Source organism: Typopeltis vanoorti, chromosome 21, assembly GCF_054136105.1.
Source record: "Typopeltis vanoorti isolate ZY-2024b chromosome 21, IOZ_Tvanoo_1.0, whole genome shotgun sequence".
NCBI lineage: Eukaryota > Metazoa > Arthropoda > Arachnida > Uropygi > Thelyphonidae > Typopeltis > Typopeltis vanoorti.
Window position 1 is genome coordinate 73,630,296 of NC_143569.1, and position 18,442 is coordinate 73,648,737.

Below are 18,442 nucleotides of genomic sequence, written 5' to 3' on the forward strand. Positions count from 1 at the left end.
CGATACATAAATTAATAAAAATATAATCAAAATACCAACAGTTATTGGCTACTGAAATGGATGGATATTGGTAATCACTCAACAGATCCCCGAGTTGCCGTTTCAGCTGTCAACTGAGAGCCTTCTTCATGTGACACTCATCATCTTCAACAACAGCTCAACTGGGCTTTAAGTATTAGCAAAATAAACTATATAAAACATAAGCTTAGAGACCCGAGTTTGAAGGCAGTGTATTGAATCAAACGAGTCAGTGATCGACTAATTGACGTTAAAACCCTATTTTGAACACTCCAACTCAGTCAACACGGTGCACCGAATTGCACGTGTGTTAACCGCGAAAGAGGCCGTTTCAGTTGTCAATTGAGGGCCTTCTACATGTGAGACTCGTCATCTTCAACAACAGCTCAACTGGGCTTTAAGTATTAGCAAAATAAACTATATAAAACATAAGCTTAGAGACCCGAGTTTGAAGGCAGTGCATTGAATCAAACGAGGTCAGTGATCGACTAATTGACGTTAAAACCCTATTTTGAACACTCCAACTCAGTCAACACGGTGCAACGAATTGCACGTGTGTTAACCGCGAAAGAGGCCGTTTCAGTTGTCAATTGAGGGCCTTCTACATGTGAGACTCGTCATCTTCAACAACAGCTCAACTGGGCTTTAAGTATTAGCAAAATAAACTATATAAAACATAAGCTTAGAGACCCGAGTTTGAAGGCAGTGCATTGAATCAAACGAGGTCAGTGATCGACTAATTGACGTTAAAACCCTATTTTGAACACTCCAACTCAGTCAACACGGTGCAACGAATTGCACGTGTGTTAACCGCGAAAGAGGCCGTTTCAGTTGTCAATTGAGAGCCTTCTACATGTGACACTCGTCATCTTCAACAACAGCTCAACTGGGCTTTAAGTATTAGCAAAATAAACTATATATATTACATAAGCTTAGAGACCCGAGTTTGAAGGCGGTGCATTGAATCAAACGAGGTCAGTGATCGACTAATTGACGTTAAAACCCTATTTTGAACACTCCAACTCAGTCAACACGGTGCAACGAATTGCACGTGTGTTAACCGCGAAAGAGGCCGTTTCAGTTGTCAATTGAGGGCCTTCTACATGTGACACTCGTCATCTTTAACAACAGCTCAACTGGGCTTTAAGTATTAGCAAAATAAACTATATAAAACATAAGCTTAGAGACCCGAGTTTGAAGGCAGTGCATTGAATCAAACGAGGTCAGTGATCGACTAATTGACGTTAAAACCCTATTTTGAACACTCCAACTCAGTCAACACGGTGCAACGAATTGCACGTGTGTTAACCGCGAAAGAGGCCGTTTCAGTTGTCAATTGAGGGCCTTCTACATGTGAGACTCGTCATCTTCAACAACAGCTCAACTGGGCTTTAAGTATTAGCAAAATAAACTATATAAAACATAAGCTTAGAGACCCGAGTTTGAAGGCAGTGCATTGAATCAAACGAGGTCAGTGATCGACTAATTGACGTTAAAACCCTATTTTGAACACTCCAACTCAGTCAACACGGTGCAACGAATTGCACGTGTGTTAACCGCGAAAGAGGCCGTTTCAGTTGTCAATTGAGAGCCTTCTACATGTGACACTCGTCATCTTCAACAACAGCTCAACTGGGCTTTAAGTATTAGCAAAATAAACTATATATATTACATAAGCTTAGAGACCCGAGTTTGAAGGCGGTGCATTGAATCAAACGAGGTCAGTGATCGACTAATTGACGTTAAAACCCTATTTTGAACACTCCAACTCAGTCAACACGGTGCAACGAATTGCACGTGTGTTAACCGCGAAAGAGGCCGTTTCAGTTGTCAATTGAGGGCCTTCTACATGTGACACTCGTCATCTTTAACAACAGCTCAACTGGGCTTTAAGTATTAGCAAAATAAACTATATAAAACATAAGCTTAGAGACCCGAGTTTGAAGGCAGTGCATTGAATCAAACGAGGTCAGTGATCGACTAATTGACGTTAAAACCCTATTTTGAACACTCCAACTCAGTCAACACGGTGCAACGAATTGCACGTGTGTTAACCGCGAAAGAGGCCGTTTCAGTTGTCAATTGAGGGCCTTCTACATGTGACACTCGTCATCTTCAACAACAGCTCAACTGGGCTTTAAGTATTAGCAAAATTAACTATATATAACATAAGCTTAATATTTCTGACCCTCGCCACTTTCCTTTAAATTATAGAAAAAAAGGATGTAGACAACATACGATGATTTAAGCTGGCACGAATGCTATTATCAATTAACATCATTCAGAATTCTAGTGGCGTTGGCTTCACATTTCTTAATGAAATGTTACTGACAGGGGAGACCACGAGAAGGTGCCACTTCCTCCCCCATATATGTTGATGTATAAGGAAATTGGAAGTTATTCATCCAGAGATGTAAAGAGAGGGGTTATTCATGAAGAGAGGTACATCTTCATGAATAACCCCTACTCAACAATTATTTTATACTCTCTTTTTTTCCTTTTTCGAAACGTCGTATGTCTCTTAATTATCTCATATAAGTACGAATTATTCATTTTTTCTTGTATTTTAGCTATGAATGTCAATATATTTATTTCATACATGTTAAAGATACCAAGCAGTTTTATAAACTTGGTTTAATCCTTTTTTCCCCAAGTAAGCTAAGCCCAAGTAAGTCAATTTTGTGCCTGATGTATTTTCAGGTGTGAGGAAACTCATGGAAAGGTGGAGTAAGCTCTGAGGAAAGTGAGCAGAGCTTACACCCCCATTACCAAGAGTTTGCCTCAGACCTGAAAATACTTCATTCGCAAACTTAGTTTACTTAGTTTGGGAAAAAAAGGATTAAACCAAGTTTATAAAAATTGATTTGTATCTTTATCGTATAGTATACCCAAGCTAAAAATCTTTTTATATTCTCTCTAAATATACATACGAGTCCCTCCCTCCTCAAAGAGTATACTATGGGCATTTTGAACTATTTTACTAGGTAAATAAAGGTAAATTAAAATTAAAATAAACGTTTATTTACATTATAAGATAAAATTTGTAAATAGTTGAAAAACAAAAGATACAGCCACCCACATGAAAGTTAAAGAAATAATTGTTGAAAAACTTTACAATAAAAATTATTTATATCGGTTATTCCTTTTGGACATGTTATTAACATTTTAACGTAATCTATTTTAGCAGCTAGTTCATAGCTTTGTTGTCTTGTCATCTCTAAATCCTGGTGCAATGCTTCCTTCTCTAATTTCAATAATAACTCTTAATTCATACTTTGCATTCTTTTGTTTTTCATTAATAATCAGTTATTGAGATCTCTTTCCTGTGCATCGATTATATTGTCAAGTTCTTTAAGTTTTTCTAATAAATGTGTTATTTTGTGCTCATATTCACATTTTTAAATAATAAAACTAACAGAATAAATATGGATATTGTATTACTAAAATAACTCAGTTTCACAGCTGTAACATAAAATATTTCTGATTAAAGTAGCAGATATTAATCTTTTAACAACGTGGTTGTAATAATATGTTTCTTCGGAAATTATGTAGAACTGTAATTCCATATTAAATGCGAATTTAGTATAGAAATGAGGCGTCTTGATATAAGTAAATATTATATGGCTTATATATATCATTTGCAGAAGTATCAACCACGTCACTTTTCTTGCAGAGATTGTGCCCTAAAATATAGAATGGTAATTATTTTTCTACACTTTTTTATATAATCTTATTTTATTTCTATTTTCATAAAACAAGATATTGAAATCCATGCTTTGCTTTCTCAACACATATACATCCTCGACATCCTATTTCTGTATCGAAAATGCCCTTCGTATGGAAAGATGTGAAAATATTTAAATGCGTATTATAATTCCATATATTTGGAAGTATAATAAATAATTTGTCTAAACGATCTGATAAAGGAGGATTTAGAAAAAAATGGAATCTAATAAACCTCTTTATGACTGCATCGAATAGAATACAACTAAAAGACATAAATACATCTTACAAAATTATTTATTCATTTGATTTTGAGATAGTCATAATGCCGAAGTGATTTCTAGTGCAGAATCTTAGGCGTCAAACAGTATCACTCCTGCAGTTTGGATAGTTCAACAGCGTAGCTACAGCAAATTAATCGTTACTCCAATACTTGGAAATGGCATAAGTAGGAAATCTCAGAAACCAACAAAGGAGAAACACTGATTTTATTAGCCTAACATGGATAGCCTATCTCATGTCAGACATGTTTTATGATAGTGTAGGGCTCAAAATCGGGGGGAGAATCACCCAGAAAATTAAAAACCTTCCTAATTCACTCAGTAACGAGGACAATATTTGGTGTAAGATATTTTCCATATTTGTTTGTAAATACGTTGGCTTAATTTGTTCTGTTTTGCATGCGAAAGACAAGTAATGTTCTAAAATTATTTTTAGGAAGAAATAAACTTAGAAACGTAGCATAGGAATATTATGCAAAGTATTGATACTTGTTGATCGTTCCATTAAAGATTTTAATTAAAGCAGTCATTTCCAACACAAGCGAGCTAAAAATTGAACCCCCCCCCAAAAAAAAAAACTTCTTTTAACATGATTGGGGAAGGTAATGAGGGAAATATAAATTATATTAGAAATATAAAAGATTTAACATTCCTAATATTAATGTCATTTAATTATGTTAAAAAAGAGTTAATTTAACGATATGAACGAAGAAAGAAAGAATAGAAAAAAATTAGATGAGTCAGATAAAAACAAAAATTTGGGAAATTTTGGTTCTGAAAATTTTTACATATGGCATACCGTGAAATGGATTATACATAAGTTTTTCGTACTTCCCCACCTATGTACAGATGCTAGAAATCGCCTCCACTTACGTGAATCTCTAAAACCCATCACTCATACAAATGTCTAAGATAAGGATAGATGAAACTAAATTAAAAATTTGAATCCGTCTCACAGCGATCACAAAACCGTGAGAATTATAGCTCATATAATACAGAAATGTCAATAAAGAGTAAAAATAGAAAAAAAGAGATAAAATGGGAATTGTAGTTTTTACGAAGACTTTATTATTCATGTTACTGTAAGTACATTCATAAAGGAATATATGATTGGTTGGTTATAAATGATTTGCTTTTAATGATTTGATCAAGGAAAGCTGCTGAATGCCAGGATTATAAAAAATAGTAGCAGGCCAGAAATCCTAATATTAAGGAGATTAAACAAGTCTTCTCGAATTTCTATTCCTGCAGCTTCTCGGAACGGAACACCAATTATTGTAGGATTATAATTGTTTCTTTTTATTAAACTCATTATTTATCTTAAATTGCACTCGCGGTTGTCACTGTGTCCTTCGCTAGAGTCTTCAAAAATTGAATTTATGTGTGGAACGAACGGGTGGAAAAGTCTTTTAATTGATGAGTATACCATTCCCATAACCAGAGTGGCGATCTCAATTCAACAGTGATTCCAACAATCGAGATATTTGCACTTAAGTTAGAGAATGCAAATTGACTCACGGTTGAAGAGTTGATAATCAAGTAAAATTAGCTCAGCAAAAAAGCTCCTTTATATGCTAACAATTTTTGATATTGCAAATATTTCAATTTTGTATTTCATTCATCAACTTAAATTAGAATTATAAAGAAAATTTAAATTCTACTGTATGTGACAATTCCAATTCATGTTAAAACTATAAAAACTATCTAGTTTTCAGAGCTGTTTCCAAAACATGACTAAAATATTGTTTTTCAGTTTGAATTCCAAATGTAATTCTATTTAAACATCGAAAATGAAAGCATGACCACATCATACATAAATTTGAATTTGACACAAATTCAATTCGAAAAAAAAAATTTCGAATTAAATTTGCTCAAGTTCCAAATTACAATCTGTTATTATTCTTAATTTCTGTTATAACTAAATAACAGAAATGGGCCACTTCCCAAATAACACAACTCACTGTAAAACCTGATTGAAAGGTTACTTGATATCCTTATATAAGAAAGACTACTGAAGATAGTAAATGGATAGACTTTTGTTTTGGTAAAGAGCCAGCTTGGATTAAGGATTCCAGAAGGAAACTATTGAAACCAAAAAATCAGAAATACACCTATTGTATATAGCTACCTGGAATGTGAGAAATATCCACCATAAAATCATAGAACTGGACAAAGCATTAAAATAAAAAAATGTAAATATAGCAGTAATTACAGAATCAGAAAAAAACAGAGGAACAGATGAAACTAAAAATTACATCCATATATACAGTAAGGTAAAAGCAGAACAGAGCTAAATCTGGTGTAATAATCTTTTCAGATAAATCTCTTAGAAATAATATAAACTATTACCAGTTTTAGAGTGATAGAATAATACAAATGAGAATTAAAATAGACAGAGGCTATATGACAGTAACGGGAACTTACGCAACCGAAGGAAATGAGGAGTACTAAGAAACTTTTACACACACAACTGCAGAACATTTTAAATAAGGCGATCTTAATGCAAGAATTGGCAATAAATCATACAATCCTCACATAGGAGAATTTAACTGAAATAGAAATGGAAAAAGAATAAGAGATTTTACTGTAAGCAATAAACTTAAAAGAATGATCACCTTCTTCAAGCATAAAGACATTCATAGATGCGCCTGGGAAGCAAGAGACACAAGAACCATTATCGATTACATAATTAGCAACAGGAAAATATCAGAAATGATAATAGATACAACTAGTATACCGATTACATTATCGATTACATAATCAGAAATTATAATAGATATGAGTATTCTGAGTATCTGATATAGAATCAGACCTTTACCTCTTAATTGGAAAAATAAAATGACAAGCAAGATGGAAAACAAAGAAGTGTAAAGAAAATAGAAATTTCGAATCCTTCAAAGTTAGACTTCTAGACGAAAATAATATTAAGGATTGCACCAAAATTAATAAAGAACTGAATGATAAATATAAAAGAAAATCAGAACATTGAAAAAAAAATTGTCAATCCTAAAAATCATAATGACAAAAACTGCCAAAGAAAGTTTAGGAGCAAAGAAAACGTGAAAAGAAAAAGAGGCCTTAGGGACTGGAACAACGAAATTAATGCGTTTCAGAAGAAAAGATAAACGCATATAAAAACTGTTTCAACCTGAAGACAATACAATCAAAAATCGAATGTAGCAGAAAAAGAGAAATAGCAAAAGCAGCTTGCAGGAGAATAAACAGAAACAGATGGGAGAATTTTGTAAAAAAAAAAAAAAAATTAGAGATTGTACACTCCAAAGACCTAACAGATAAAAATCTTTAAAGATTTACAAACTTAAACTAGAGTTAAAGCAGACATTATTACCATGAAAATATAAACATGGCAAAATCACTGCCAAGATCTTAGGTATAATGGACACATTCAAAACAGAAAATCACCCTGTGTAAACAACTTGGAAAACACCCGAGAAAAATTAACAAAAGCATTAGATCAAAATAAAACAGGAAAAGCTCCAGCAGAAGACGATATAAATTTGAAACTTATCCAAGATGCAAGATTGAAATCTTGCTCAGGTTACTTCAATTTTATAATATTATTTGGAAAGAAGGAAATTTCCCACAAGATTGGACAAATGCAATAGTTATCAAATCTACAAAATTGGACACGAATTTTATTGTAACAATTATTGTGACATCAGCTAAGTTAGTACCTATTAAATCGTCTATGCAAAAATCTTAGCATATAATCAAAATCAATAAATCAAAATGGATTCAGACTGCACCGATTCTGCATTTAAAATTACTAATCAAAAAACACAGTGAAATTAACATAGAAAACTCATAGTTTTATAGAGTATACCAAAGCATTTGATAAAATTATTAGAGAAAATCTGTGCGAAATCCTGGAAGAATATGAAATACCACCCCAACCCTTTAGAGCTTTTCCAGAGATACTCACCTATCAGTATCTTTTGTGTGGTGGTAAAGAATTTAGAGAAGTTGGTAAGAACTCACATAGAAATCAGAAGACAAATAAGCTATACACTGCAAGGAGCAACATGAGCTTAGTAAAGAAAGGTCGTGTTTTTGCAAAAAATTATCAGAAAAAATCTATGGGAAATCGGGGAAGAATACGAAATACCAAACTAACTGTTTAGGCCTGATTTAATATATATCAAGATAAAATATCTGTGAAGTACAATAATTTTAACTTCAAGCTGGAAACCAATAAATAGAGGAGTTCATCAGGGGTGCCCTCTCTGAGGTTTTATTTAATGTATACACAGATAAAATCATAAAAGAATGGAATATAAATAATGATGGAGGATTCGACCGTAACAACAGATTAGCTACTCTACTTTTCGCTGATGACGAAATAATCCTTGGAAACAATGAAGATGAACTACAAAAATCATTATGCATCTAAATAATCTGATAAAATCATATGTATCGAAATATCAACAGGCAAAACGAAAGTCATGGCCGACAAAAAGGTGCTAAACCAATAAAAGCAAAATATTAATAATCAAAATAATAGAGCAAGTAAATGCTTTCAATTATTTAGGATGCACCGGCTCATATGAAAAGGAAGATGATATAGAACTGAAGATATAAAACTTTGTAAAAGTAACAGGCATTATAAATAAAAATTTTAAACCCGAATTATCTACAGCACACAATATGTAGAATAGGAATCTAGAATACAGTAGCTAAATCTACCTTATGGCCAATAAAAAAAGCAGATGAAAGAAGAATTGACTCATCCGAAATAAAAATTTCTGTGCAGAACCGAAAGATTCACAATAATGAATAACATTAAAAGCAGCGAAATCAGAACAAAACTTGGAATTAAAAACTACCTAAATGAAACACTTATTTGCTATCGACAAAATGGGAAGAACCACTACTGAGAATGAAGAGAAGCAGAATACCCAAACAAATTCTAAATTATTCGGATGAATAAGTCGGTTCCGTACATCGCTTTACACTTTCATAGCTTTTAATAAATTGATCAGATTGATATATTACTAACATCACAATGCGTTTGATAAAAATTTTGAATTAAGGTATATTTGTCAAAAGTTAAATGCCACCAATTACAAGTTTATTAGAATTCTAACTAAATAACAGAACCGGACCACTTACCAAATTGCACAATCTCTGTAATACGTGGTTAAAATGGTGCTTGGCATCCTTATATACCATATCTATTTTTTCATTTATTGGCTGTTAAATTGCGTCAATTTTCTTTCCAAGTTCGTTATTTTGTATAGAATTTAATTGCGTACTTCTGACGTCATCATATAAATACTCATATTTAGCCAACTGTCATTCTTAAAAGTGCAGTCGGATGAATAATTCGGGTTCCGTACATCGCTTTACACTTGCATAGCTTTTAATAAATGGATCTGATTGATATAGTATTACCATCATGCATTTGACAAAAATTTCGAATTAGGATATATTTGTAAATAAAAGAGTAAAAACTGAAAAATAGAGATAAAATGGGAATTTTAGTTTTTACGAAGACTTTATTATTCATGTTACTGTAAGTATATTCATAAAGGAATATATGATTAGTTAAAAATTATTTGAAATATATGATTTGATCAAGGAAAGCTGCTGAATGCCAGGATTATAAAAAAAGTAGCAGGCCAGAAATCCAATTATTAAGGAGATTAAAGAAGCCTTGTCGAATTTCCATTCCTGCAGATTCTTGCAATGGAACACCACTTATAATATCTTGAACAACTGCACTCGCGGTTGTCACTGTTTCTCTCGCTAAACTCCTGAAAATTGAATTTATGTGTGGAACGAACGGGTGGAAAAGTCTTTTAATTGACGAGTATACCATTCCCATAAACAGAGTGGCGATCCCAATTCAAAAGTGATTCCAACAATCGAGATATTTACACTTAAGCTAGAGAATCCAAACTGACTCATGGTTTAAGAGTTCATAATCAAGTAAAATTAGTCCAGAAAAAACTCCTTTATATACCAACAATTTTTGATATTTGAAATATATTTCAATTTTGTATTTCTTTCACCAACTTGAATTAGAATTATAAAAAAAAAATTTGAATTCTACTATATGTGACAATTCCAGTTCATGTTAAACTATAAAACTATCTACTTTTGAGAGCTGTTTCCAAAACATGAGTAAAATTCTATTTTTCACTTTGAACTGAAAACTGCAAATCATCGAAAATGAACTTATGACCACACGGTCATAAGTTCATTCATACATAGCTCGGAATTTGACAAAAATTCCAAATTCAAATTAAAAAAAAATTCCGAATTAAATTTGTTAAAGTTCTGAATTCAGTTTCAAATTACAATCTATTATAATTCTAACTAAATAACAGAAATCGGCCACTTATCAATTAACACAACTCTCTGTAAAACCTGATTAAAAGGTTACTTGACATCCTTACATACTTTATATAAGAAAGACTCTTGAAGATAGCAAATGGACAGACTTTTTTTTTTAGTAACGAGCCGGCTTGGATTAAGGATTCCAGAAGTAAATTATTGAAACCAAAAAAACCAGAAATACACCTATTGTATATCTGGAATGTTAGGAATATCCACCATAAAATCAGAGAACTGCACAAAGCATTAAAAGAAAGAAATGTAAATATAGTAGTAATTACAGAATTAGAAAAAACAGACGAACAGAAGAAACTGAAAATTACATCCTTATATACAGTGGGGTAAAAGCAGAAGGGAGAGCTAAATCTAGTGTAATGATCTGTTCAGGTAAACTCTTAGAAATAATATAAAACATTACCAGTTTTAGAGTGATAGAATAATAGAAATGAGAATTAAAATAGACATAGGCTATACGACTGTAATTTTAACTTACACATCTGAAGATGGAAAAGAGGAGGACTGAGAAATCTTCTAGACACAACTGCAGAACATTTTATATAAGACCAATCCAAAGATAACATCTTGGTAACAGGCGATCTTAATGCAAGAATTGGAAATAAGCCATACAATCCTGACATAGGACCTATAGGAGAACTTAACTGTAATAGAAATTGATTAGGAAATTTACTGTAAGCAATAAGCTTAAAATAATGAACGCCTTCTTCAAGCATCAAGACATTCACAGATGCGCCTGGGAAGCAAGAGACACAAGAACCATTATCGATTACATAATTAGCAACAGGAAAATATCAGAAATGATAATAGATACAACTAGTATACTCAGGATCTGAAATAGAAGCAGACCTTTACCTCTTAATTGGAAAAATAAAATGAGAAACAAGATGAAAAACAAAGAAGTATAAAGAAAATAGAAATTTTGAATCCTTCAAAGTTAGACTTCTGGATGAAAATAGCATTAAATGATGGGAAATATAAACGAATATCAGAACATTGAAAAAGAATGGTCAAACCTAAAAATCATAATGGAAAATTCTGCAAAAGAAATTTTAGGAGCAAAGAAAAAGTGGAAGAGAAAAGAGGCTTTAGGGACCGGAAAGACGAAATTAAGAGATTTTAGAGAAAAAAATGGAAATTATAAACTACCTAAATGAAACATTTATTTGCCATAGAACAAAATGGGAAGAAAAAGTACTAAGAATGAAGGGAAGCAGAATACCCAAACAAATTGTAATTTATCACTCAAAAAACAATACCATTCTTGGCCTGCCAATTGTCAATCTTAAAACGCAGTCGGACGAATACATCGGTTCCGTATATCGCTTTATACTTTCATAGCTTTTAATAAATAGATCAGATTAATATAGTACTAACGTTATACAATGCATTTGATAAAAATTCAGCATTATATTTATCAAAAGTTCTGAATTCAATTTGCCACAACTTACAAGCCTATTACAATTTTAACTAAATAAAAGAAATGAACCACTTACCAAATTTCTCAACTCCGTAATATGTGTGGTTAAAATGGTGCTTGGCGTCCTTATATAGCTTATCTATTTTTTCATTTATGGCACAAATTCCTCATTGGACAGAACTTCATCACGTGGTTGTGACGTCATCGTAATGATTTCTACCGGCTGATAGAAATCGTTACAAAAGTTTATAACTGGAAACTCAATACAGCTGCCAACTTCATCGACGCAGAGAAGGCGTTTGACAAAGTATGGCATCAAGGCCTTCTCTACAAACTGATAAAATTTAACTTGCCAATCAAGTTAATAAAAATAATCCACTCCTAGCTGAAAGACAGATATATGCAGGTCAGCGTCGGCGAAACGGTTTCGTCCAGACGCAGGGCGTCGGCAGGCGTGCCTCAGGGATTTCTTCTGGCCCCTCTCCTGTTCTCAATCTACGTAGCGGACATCCCTCTGAACCCGAGTACAACATTCACTGCATTATATGCAGATGATACTGCACTAATGGCAAGATCTGTGAACCCAAAAGTGGCAACTAGAAGACTTCAAACCAGCATACATATTTTAGAAAGGTGACCGGCAGACTGGAGGATTCAAGATATTCCCAGAAAAAGTCAGCCATACTGTTTACTAGAAAGAAAATCCGTAGCATCTAGGGCATTTATTTATTGGTAGTAAAGATTCCAGGGCAGACTGAAGTTAAATATCTTTGAGGATTCTTGATAGTAAACTCCTATTCAGCAAACACATGAGATACATTACCTCGAAAACATTCAAAGTCTTAGTACAGCTCTACCCTATGATCAACAGACAAAGTAAACTAGACACACAAACAAAATTAACAATTTACAAGATGGTAATTCGACAGTTCATCACTTACGCATCCCCAGCATGGAGTCACACTGCGAATACAAACATTCGAAAACTTCAGAGATTACAGAATAAGTGCATGAGGATGATTCTAGATGCCCCTAGGTTTATTAGAAACTCACCGATCCACAGAGAACTTTTTATTTCTTCCCTTCCCTTAGATCTAGCTGAGAAGTTCTTTACGAACACAAGCAACCATCCAAACTCGTTAATCAATTAAGCTTCGGAATATAATGAAGCGAAAAGTTACAAATATAAAAGACCAAAAGTCTATCTTAAATTCAGCTGAACACAGCTAACTTCACTTCCCTCAATGGACGAGCATATAGCTCACAAACACTCCATTCAAAGTTCTTCCATTACAGACAAAGGGGAATATGAAAAGCAATTTTGCTTCACCCATCTAGGCAGAAATGTTATTTGTTCTTTCGTCCAACTGTCATTTTTAAAAGTGCAGTCGGAGGAGTAAGTCGGTTCCATACATCGCTTTATATTTTCATAGCTTTTAAGAAACAGATCAGATTAATATAGTACTAACGTCATACAATGTATTTGACAAAAATTCAGAAATATATTTATCAAAAGTTCTATATTCAATTTCCCGCAACTTACAAGCCTATTACAATTTTAACTAAATGAAAGAAATGAGCTACTTACCAAATTTCTCAACTCCTTAATATGTGATTAAAATGGTACTTGCGTGCTTATGTACCTTATCTATTTTTTCATTTAATGGCACAAATTCCTTATTGGACAGAACGCAATCACGTGTTCTGACGCCATCATATAAATGCTCATGCGCGCACTTCCAACTCTCATTATTAAAAGTGCAGTCGAATAAGTAAGTCTCTTGCTTACTACATTTATAGCTTTTAATAAACAGAAAGCAGTAACCTCGTTTAATAGATTTATTGAAATTAATAATTATATTACTATATTACAACACAGTTGCGAAGAATACAAGCATATCGAACCTCAGTGATTTTAGAAAAGTAAACAATAATATTTAGCTTTATATTACAAAAAATCGTGAGCTTGTAGTTCATTTTGATATCAGAACTATTAATTTCCAGTAATTCTGTTTCTAGGTGGGGGGGGGGGGAATGTAAAGTTTATAAAATATTTTATATTTGACCTAAGGTACGAAAGTTCAGAAGTGTCCAGTATAGCTTTTTTTTTAGTTCGTTAACAGAAATATACACTCTCTTGCTCTTTCTAGAGTGATCACGTGACAGTTAAATGAAGGATTAGTGACTAAAAATATTAAATTTCAAAAATTTAACGGAAACTGTGCATAAAATTTACTTGCATGTCGTTGAATATATAAGCAAACAGAATTATAAACGAAAAATAAACATACCGTGGCAACAGCGGAAGCAATAAGTATAGCAGACGCGATTGCTCACAAATCTCCCATTCCCAAATAACTCTCATTACAGATAAAGGGGAATATGAAAAGCACTTGTGCTTCACCCATCCTGTCAGTAAGGTCAATGGTCAATGGTCACACTGCACTCCCGTACATGAAAACCGGTTCCCACCAGTTTGACAAAACTGCTTTTCCCAAAGAGGAAGGAAAGAATTAGAACGTCTGAAGGAACATTTTAGAATGTGTGTTAGCATTTACGAAGAAAATCATACAGAAATATGAAATGAAGTGAACTGGGAATCTTTTGGATCAGGTAATATTTAATTTATACATCAAAACCGAAATGCTATTCTAATTTGAAGTTTCAGTAACAGAGTGGCTATTATTATTCTTTATTGTATAGAATGTTTTATTAAGTACGCCAACGGAGCAGTCAGCGGAGAGGGTAAAATATCGTACATTTATTAACCACGTCTGTAAAAAATGGAGTAAAATAAATAAATAAACGGTATTTTAAGAAATGTTATATCGAAATTTAGAATTAACGTTAAAAAGGACTTACCTTTTTAAAGAGAAATTTTCAAATGGCTTAGAACGGGCCCCACGCTCGCTTGCCTTTTATGACTTAATGCTTACATAAGAGACTCCCATCCAGTTAGCAATTTCACATCCGAATAAATATCCAATGAGAAAATTTGACACCTATTTTCAAATGGAAACCATATTAGCTAGCCAATGAGGAATTAGACTCTCTAATATTGTCCCAAATTTAGTTTATGTAAAGAGAGAGAAACAAACTACTTAATATTCCATAAATTTGATAATTATTAAACATTTACAGAATGTAAAAAAAATATTAAATAAAGTTCACTGAGAAATCACTCAGTGGCTAATATCTCCACATGCTAATTTTCAAAAAAATGCTAAAATGTAAGCATATTTATTATTCCAAACATCTGAAAAATCTAATTCTGTAATAAAAAAAATAGTCAGTTTTGAGCCATTCACCTTTAAAAATAATAGTCGGTTAAGGGGTTAAAAATAAGTTTAAGGGGAAATTTCAGAAATTATTATTTATTTTGGCGGCCAACTTTTACCGCTTTTCTTATTTTAAAGTCTAACCAAGTATGTGAACCACTAGACGTCGGAAAAAAGGCCAAAGAAGTTATGTGGTGCACAAAACAGGAAAAGACAATTGCAACGAGAACAACTTGAACGTAAATTGGCCGGATCACTGGATAAAATTTTAACTTCAGGACCACATAAAAAACAAAGAACAGAAAGTTCTACCGAAGCAAGTACTCCGTGTAGCTCTACTACAGAAAAAGAGAGGACACAAGATAACTATGAGGAAATAAATGTTACATGCGAAAATGAAACTGGACTGTCTACAGAAGTTGCAGCAGAAGAAATATTGGATTCTGATTCAGCGAAACCCGAAATTTCAAATTTTACTTTAAATTTTAATGTTAATGATCCAGATACTTGTCCAAATCATATAACTACCAGTTAGAGATTGTTCGTTGAGCATTGCCCAAGTAGTTAATAAAGAATTTCCCAAAGATGAATCTGGCCACAAGTTTTCCGATTCACACTATTATCGGACTTTAGCAAATGGAGAAAAATCTTTTACGAAGTTATTTAGTTTATTCAGAATCACGAAATTCGGTTTCTGTTATTATTGCAAAATATTTGGTAGTCAAAATTCCCAACTTACTAACGAATACGGTTGTAACGATTGGCAACATTTGAGTCATATACTAAACTTACACGAGACAAGAAATGTATTATTGATTGCACACAACAAAGATTATACTAAACTGAGAAAAAATATTGGCAATCTGTTATAGAACGGTTGATCTACATAATACAATATTTATCAAGACAGTGTATAGCTTTTAGAGGTTCTTCACAAAAACGTTTTGAAAATGATAACCACAATTTTTTAAAGTTAGTAGAAACTGTCGTTAAATTTGATTCGATAATGGCAGAACACTTGCATCGCATTAAACATCACACAAAAAAGGAACATTGCTCATTATTTAGGTGATAAAATACAAAATGAAATCATCCGTATAATTTCTGAAGTTATAAAACAAAAAAATTTAGAAATGGTTAAAGAGGCGAAATATTATTCATTAATTCTTGACGCTACTCGGGATATAAGCCACACATAACAATTATCTATTGTTATTAGATTTGTTAATCAAAATAAAGATACAAATATAGCAGAAATTCATGAAATTTTTTGGGTTTTCAATCTGTAGAAGATACCACTGGGCAAGGACTATTTGAATTTATAAAAAATATTTAAAATTATTGAATATTAACATCTCGGATTTACGCGGCCGAGCTTATAATAACGGTTCAAATATGCGAGGCAAACAGAATGGACTGCATAAAAAAAATCCTTGAAATGAATTCAAGTTTTTTTTTTTTTATTCCGTGTGCTGTTCATTCATTAAATTAGTTAATGATGCAGCCAAGATATCCTGTGAAACTTTGGGGTAATACAGGAATTATATAATTAATTTTCAATATCTGTGAAGCGTTGGGCTATATTAAAAAACATATTCGTGTTTTAAATTTAAAACCGCTTTCTGCTACTAGGTGGGAAAGTAGAATAGAAGCAATAAAGCCACTTAAAAATAATATGAAGGAAATTTACCAGGCTCTTTTGATATTATGGAAGATGAAACTAAAGATATCGATTCTAGTGTTCAGGCAGACAACTTAATTCCAAAGATTATCGTTTAAATTTACTTGCTCTGTTCATGTTTGGTACGAAATCTTAAGTCTCGTAAATGTTGCAAGCAAAATAATGCAGAATCCAACATTTGATATATGAAAAATTACAGAAAATCTTGATTATGTTATACAAGAATTAAATACTCGCCGAACAGACCAATATTTTGAAAATATTATTAGAACTGTAAAAGAAGTAGCAAACGATCTTAACATTGATTCTATTTTTCAAGACATTCTCAAAATAACAAAAACAAAAATGTTTGGTTACGAAGCATCAGATGAGACAACGCATGATCCTAAACAAAATTTTAAAATATTTTTTTCTTCGCGATTTTAGGCACCACAATAACTTCAGTCACGGAAAGATTCATACTCTTAAAACAGCATAGTGAGGACTTTAAAGTTATAAGAAACATTAGCAAATTAAAAGATTGGAGCGATGAAGATATAATGAAAAATTGTGAAGATTTGCACTTAAAACTGAGCGACAAACAAGATTCCGACAATCGCGATAGTGATGGTATGACTTTATTTGAAGAATTAAAAATTTTGCAATGCTTCTCAGGATGTTTTAAATTATATATACGAAAATAAATTAACCGACACGTTTCCGAATACTGCAGTTGTAATGCGTATTTATTTAACATTACCAATATCCGTAGCATTAGGGGAAAGAAGTTTTTCAAAACTCAAACTAATAAAAAATTATTTGCGATCAACAATGTCCGGAGAGCGGCTAACGGATTTATCAATTATATCAATTGAAAATAATGTTATGGATTCGTTAGACATTAAAGATATTATTAAAAATTTTGTGACGGTTAAAACAAGAGGGATAAATATTTAAAATAAATCCACATTTATCCTAATTGTTATTTAGTTAAATGCATATCTCCAAATTATCTGACAGGGTGAAAGGAGATCACATCTTCAATTTTGCGAACTTTTCAGTTTCGCGAAAGAAACGCACAGTGATCGTTATATCGACGCTCCTTCTCATCATCATCCTAGTCAAAAACCTTGAAATCATTAAGACCTCATTACTCCATGCTCGTAATATCTACTGAAGACTTTATACATCAAAAATTGAATTATATCAAATCTACCATTTTCTAAAGTTCTGAAACATCTCAACATTGAGGTGTTCTTTCTTCCTGCTAGGAAGATTTGTAATTCCCCTTCTTCGCCTGAAGGAAAGCTTCCTCTACTGAGTCGTGAGGAACATAAAATTCATATCCAGTATTATGAACACGAGCAGTCTTGCCGGCCTGAACATGTTACTCAACCAAATATCGGGTGCTTTGGGAAAAATCAAACTTTCAAAAGACTGAAGATTATAAAAGGGTTATACAAAAGAGAACAGGGACTCCTTTCTGTATCGTCGAAATTTAAACCTATCCGATGGTCTAACGTACACTGCTTGGAAAGAAGTCAACAGCCACGGCCCCCACCTTAATAGGATGTAGAATGTCCTTTCGCTGAAATGACTGCAGCAATCTTACGGGACCTACTTTACACAAGCGTATATGATAGCGATCAATAGCAATTTTGGACCATTCTTCCAGTAGGCATGTAATGAG

The 18,442-nt window shown here is 32.7% G+C and overlaps 1 protein-coding gene across 1 annotated transcript in view; it reads left to right on the plus strand.

The window, feature by feature from the left end:
• Positions 1-14,286: 14,286 nt before the first annotated feature.
• LOC150094972 (uncharacterized) overlaps positions 14,287-18,442 on the plus strand; it is a 29,470-nt gene continuing 25,314 nt past the window's right edge. Inside the window, exon 1 of the mRNA XM_090411441.1 lies at positions 14,287-14,427. The gene's annotated coding sequence lies outside the window, so the exon portion shown is untranslated. The remainder of the gene's footprint in view (positions 14,428-18,442) is intronic.